This window comes from Phoca vitulina, unplaced genomic scaffold (assembly GCF_004348235.1).
Source record: "Phoca vitulina isolate PV1807 unplaced genomic scaffold, GSC_HSeal_1.0 scaffold1914, whole genome shotgun sequence".
Lineage (NCBI taxonomy): Eukaryota > Metazoa > Chordata > Mammalia > Carnivora > Phocidae > Phoca > Phoca vitulina.
In genome coordinates, this window is record NW_022591601.1 from 1 (window position 1) to 6,037 (window position 6,037).

Here is a 6,037-nt window from a genome sequence, read left to right on the forward strand (position 1 = left end):
CCCACAGACCTCATACAACTGTCCGCCGGCATCTCTCCCCGAACATTCCACCCACATCTCCAGTGAGACCCATCCCACAGCGAACTCGGCCTTCACCCTTCACAAAGGGGCCCCTCTTCTTCCCTCCTGGACCCCACTGCCCGTGCCTTTGTCCAGACCCTGGAAACGTCTCACCTACCTTATTGCAAGTGTCTCCAGGATGGTTCCACCTCGGGTTTTCCCTCACTTTAAATCTATCCCCACAAGGCTTCCAAAGTGACCATGCGTGTTCAACTCCAATTGCACAAGGACTTCACGAATCTATTCTCTATGAAATGCTAAGATTACAGGTAACTGAAGCCCTCTTTCGTCCCGCCCCTTCTCGATGCCATTCCCAGTGGAGGTCCTGGCACCAGCTCAGGTGTGTCCCCAGCCTTTCCATCTGCGCTTCCACACACACCAGACCCGCACAGCCACGTCCGCTCCCTTCAGCAGCAACGGGGACACATCAGCACGATGCTCCCCACCCCCCACGCCCCCCCCCACCCCAGCTCCGTCCACACCAGCTGCCCTCCTTTCTGACTGTGGCACTCGGGGCCAGAGTGGGGACTCGCCCAGCTTCTCCCGCCACGCCTTTATCGGAGGACCTTTCCATTGTTTCACAGTTAAGCCAACTTTCCTGAAATACCAAGAACTCCAGTATCTGCTGAAACTCCTTATTTCCATGGGACGGTCCCATGTCGGGTCTTGTCAAAGCCCGCTGTACCGCGGCCCGGCTAGCTTTCTGACACCGTTTCCTTCCTCGGCTCCTTCTCTCACGTACCCTGAGCCTCGGTCAGAAGGATTCCCTGCCATTCCTTAAGTACGCTGTTTGCTGACTGAATCCCCGATGTGCAGCCCTCCTCTGAAAACAGGAGCAAGTAAGAAGAGCTCCTGAGAGATTCATTGGGAAGTGACTACCAGAGAATAAGAGGAAGCTTGCGTCTGGGGCCCGAGCGTCCCCTCTCCGCCACTTCTCGAGGACAGAGACCCAGGGGAAACTTTCCCGAACCACATCTCCAAGCTGCACCGTCCACTTACCACCCAGACTGCTGCCTGAGCCCATTCCCGGCCCCTCGGTCCCACCCACTCACCTAGAGAGGGGCCTCCAGGACTTTCTTTCTCTACCCTCCAGGGATCTTCTCCTTGCTGCAACAGGGAGATCACTTTTGGTTTGGAAAACAGGAGTCCTGCTCAGAGACAAAAAGAAAAGACTTCGTTTTGCTTTGACTCGAAAGAGGCATCACGGATCTGAGTGGAAAACTCAGGGGACGGCACAATGAGCTTCGGTGGGGTGCTCGGCCGTGCCCCCGCGATGTGAGGGCCTTTGTGAGGGGAAAAGCAAGGGACCTGTAGGGCGTGGCTATGTAATTAGCTGTTGTAGGTTAGAGAAATATGATAAACATGCAGCTTTGATTACTAGAGTATCCATGGCTTTCTACAGGAGAGGGAATACGTTAATGTAAAGACTAAATATTTGTAAACAGGTACCCATATCGAGAGACTGTGTACCAAGTGCCCTGTTTAAAATGAGAAAGCGCTCTCTGACTCCCTTTCAAAGGTGGAGTATACAATGTTCGTCAGGCAGGAAGGGAGAACTGGGAAAGGCTGGCGGCAGGTTAATGAAGACGGTTGAGGGATGCTCTCTGCTGTGAGCTGAGCAAACAAGATCAGCAGGAAAATGTTGCCTGAACTATGAGGGAATTTCTAACATGCAAGTATGTTAACTGTCCCATGCATGGGACAAATCCATGCCTATAGGGGGAAAGAAGTTTTAAACACTTATTTATTTACAATGTGTACAATCCTAAGGCAAAATTCAGCTAAAAGTTCCTGACGACCCACGGCTTTTATGCAGGGAGGCAGGTGCTGACTTATGCTAACGTCTGACCTTTTCATCTACAGGGAAAATTCCCTTACCCAGTGAGACCAGGTTACTGTAGTTCTCCAGCATCACTTCCTGGTACACGTTTCTCTGAGAAGGACCCAGCTTCCTCCACTCATCCCGTGTAAAGAGCACAGCCACATCCTCGAAGGTCACCGACACCTGTAATGACAAGCCATCCCGGCTCACCCAGGACCTCCCACCACACAGAGTGAAGGTAGCAGGGGGGAGTAGACGGGCTGCCATGAAAGGCTTCTGATGTCATTCTGGTTTCTGAAGATGTCAGGTCATTTGTTTAATGACCCATCGGCCAGTGACAAATACATACTGAGCAGCATGAAGTATTCACCAGGCCCTGTGTTAACTACCATAAGGAGATGTGGGGAGGAATTAAGACCACTGGAGTGTTAATTAGAATAATCTTGCTGATGGTGATTTGATAATACATATCAAAAGCTTTAAAAGATGTTTATTCTTTAACTCACCAATTATATTTCTATTATAATGAACAGTACACAAAAATGCACACAGAGTATTTATCATGGTTTTAGTAATAGCAAAAAATTAGAAACAAGCTAAGTCATCACGGATGATGAAGGGTAGGGTCACTAATGGAAGGTACTATCTGAATGCTCACTGAAGCTGGAGGACGGAAATAATGGAAACTGAAATCTCTCTCTTCTACTGAATGCTTTACACAGGCCAGGTACAATCCTTAGAACTTTCTATTAATCTTTAATATAATCTTTATTTAAAAATCACAACAACTCTAAGAGAAGATTCATCAGTGTCCTCATTTTACATGAGAGAAAACAGCCATGGAGAGGATAAATTTGCCTAAAGTCCGATAGCTAGTCAGTGGTAGACCTGGGATTCCAATCCAGGTACATGACCAAGGCTCCATTCTTACCCATTCTGCAAAAATGCCTCTCAGAACCTACCACATAGAGCTATTAAATAAATGAGATAACCCATACAGTGTAATTAATACCATGTCTGGGTCATATCAAAGCTTCAGATGTTAGCTATGATCATATTCAATATAAAATACTATGCAACCAACACAACTGATGGTTAGGTCAATGTTTGTTAAAAAGACACCCAAGATAATGTTAAATACAAAAAGCAGGTTATATATCAGTGTGTAGTTTGTACTCAATTCTGATAAAAAATTACATATATATGTATATATATGTATAAATATATGTGTGTGCATATATATGTATATGCTAAGGGTACACAACAAATGATTGACAGTGATTATCTCCAGATGGTGGGGTTAAGGGTGATTCTACTTTCTTTTGAATATATGAAAAAAATATACAGCTGAATCTTGCACAAGGAGGGGGTTAGGGGCACTGACCTCACACACAGACGAAAATCCACATGTAACTTTTGACTCCCCAAAAACATAACTACTAATAGCCTACTGTTGACTGGAAGCCTTCCCAATAATGTAAACAGTTGATTAACACATATTTTGCACGTTATATGTATTATATACTATATTCTTACACTAAAGTAAGCTAGAGAAAAGAAAATGTTATTAAGAAAATCATAAGGGGGCGCCTTGGTGGCTCAGTCGGTTAAGCATCTGACTCTTGATTTCCACTCTGATCATGATCTCAGGGTCATGAGATCAAGCCCCACATCATGCTCTGCACTCAGCACAGAATCTCCTTGAGATTCATTCTCTCTCTCTCTCTGTCCCCCCTCATCTACTTGCACTCTCTCTCAAAAAATAAACCAAAAAAAAAAAAAACAAAACCTGTAAGAGAAATACATTTACAGTACTGTACTGTATTGATTGAAAAAAATCCACGTGTAAGTGGACCTACCCAGTTCAAACCTGTGTTGCTCAAGGGTCAACTCTACACACAAATACACACACATACATATATACATCAATGCATATATATGTACATATTTTATACTCTAAAATTTATACCATGATTATACAATATCTTTTTTTTTTAAAGATTTTATTTATTTAGTTTAGAGAGAGAATGAGACAGAGAGAGAGAGCATGAGAGGGGGGAGGATCAGAGGGAGAAGCAGACTCCCTGCTGAGTAGGGAGCCCGCTGCGGGACTCGATCCTGGGACTCCAGGATCATGACCTGAGCCGAAGGCAGTCGCTTAACCAACTGAGCCACCCAGGTGCCCCTACAATATCTTTCTGGTAAGAAAAACAGTAAATTATTTACATATTGGGGAGGAATATAAGAGATAATTTTTGCTCTCAAAGAATTTACAATCCAGCTGGCAGACAAGATAAACACACAAAATAATTGGATCAATGAAAGAAAAATGTGTAGCTGGACAGGGCCATACACCATCTCCCGGCTCAATCCTCACTTCAGAGATGAGGATGAGAAGGTCCAGAGCAGCCAAGACCCCGGGTCACATACTTTATCAGTGGCAGAGGCAGGACAATGATTAAAGTTTTCTGTTAACCCAGCACTCAGTATATTCTCTCTCTGGTGTTAAACGCCTGTCACTGAGCTTTACACGCAAGCCCATGCAGTACCGACATAGGGGAGCAGGTGAGCTTAGGGAGAATGCTGCATGCATTAGCTCCTCTGCAGGGATGGAGAAGATTCTGGGCACGAGAGCAGCGTGGCTCTGTGGGAACGGAAGAGGAAAGCTTTAGAAGAAAGCAGCCCAGATATGCACTGGCCGGCCCCAGCCCGAAGATCAACCACCACCGCAATTCATGGGCCCAAAGACATGACAGCGGAGAAGAGCTCTGGGAACCCGGGGCTGGGGCTGCCCTGGGTTCTGAAAGAGGCACCAGGGGAATGGCTGGGCAGTGACGAGCCTGGACCCAGAAGCCAGACACACTGGGGTTGGAATTCAGGTTAATGGACGTCTCTGAGCTTCAGTTTGCTCATGTGTAACACCGGGATGATCACTGCTGTGCTGGCGTGAGAGTGAGAACAAAGGCCAAGCCCTCAGGCCGACCCCCAGCAGCATTAACTGTTACTGTCAGATGAAGATGAGCAATGCAAGGACAAGTCCTAGCAGCACGGTACAGCCGTTCCCATCTGTCGGCATGAGTGGTATTATTACTACAGTAACATCACCCAGCTCCCACAACCACCCCATGTTGGGCATCTGCTAGTGCCCAGCCCTGATCTAAACACTTTCCATGCACTAACTCACCTGACCCTGTCACCTACCCCATGAGGTAGACTAGACATGGATTGGCAGGGAGGAGGCAAACATTGCCTACAGAATCCACCCTCCACCTGGGTGGATCAACTCTTCAAGGAGAAAAGGGCTAGGTCTCCAAATCCTGGAGAAAACTGTATTGAGTAGAGAACTTCAGTTTAAGGGTAGGGTAAGTAAGCGAGTAAGTCAATCAACCAACCCATCAATCAATCAATCGATCTATCTCTCTATCTGTAAGACCTGAGATGGCAATGAACTCACTCGAGACCTTGCTTCCCTCGGTCCAAGAGCCATATCTTCTTTCTGGGCTCTTCTGCGAGGACGGGTGGGGTCTCCAGAAGGCAGATCTGGAAGAGGAAATAGGGAGCCAGGAGGGAGAAGCCCCTTGTGCTTTCCACCCCTGAGAATCACCAGCTCTGAAATCCTTACACCGCCCGAGAACGAGGCCACGAGCCCTCGGACAGGGAAGTCCGAAGGAGCTGGGGCTAGACAGGCCCAGAGACGAGGGCCAGCCCCAGGGGTCCGGGACCCCCCTCTTGGCCGAGCGGCTCAGAGGAAAAGGACGTAGGACTCCAGCTGCAGTAGCGGCCGCAATAACTCACTGACCCTCCCCGGGCCAGGCGCCGCCCACACGCTCAGTCCCGCCGCCCCGCTGCCATTGTCCGCGCCCGGTTACAGCTCAGGAAACTGAGCGCACAGCCGGAGCCGCTCGGCCCGGGGCGCACACCCGCGAGGCTGCGCCGGGGTCCCTACCGCGCCCAGAGCGCCTGCTCTGACCTCACTGCCCGCAGGGGACAACTTGTCTCCACCCCAAGCTGCCCCCCCCAGTCCTCCCCCTCCTGTCAAGGAATCTCCTTCCAGGCTGCCAGAGAAAAGTGCTTCGGGAAGGGGTGACAGCAGCTCTCCCGTGGCGGCCAGAGGGCTGCCGTCCAGAGGAGCAGGCACAGGAGCCGAAGACCTGG

The 6,037-nt window shown here is 48.6% G+C and overlaps 1 long non-coding RNA gene across 1 annotated transcript; it reads right to left on the reverse strand.

Annotated features, from left to right (window-relative positions):
- Positions 1-734: 734 nt before the first annotated feature.
- LOC116629644 lies at positions 735-6,020 on the reverse strand. The gene is made up of 3 exons (XR_004298798.1): positions 5,337-6,020; positions 1,939-2,065; positions 735-1,208 (listed from the first exon to the last, which is right to left on the reverse strand). It is a non-coding gene; the product is annotated as an uncharacterized LOC116629644 (long non-coding RNA).
- Between the last annotated feature and the right edge of the window lie 17 nt (positions 6,021-6,037).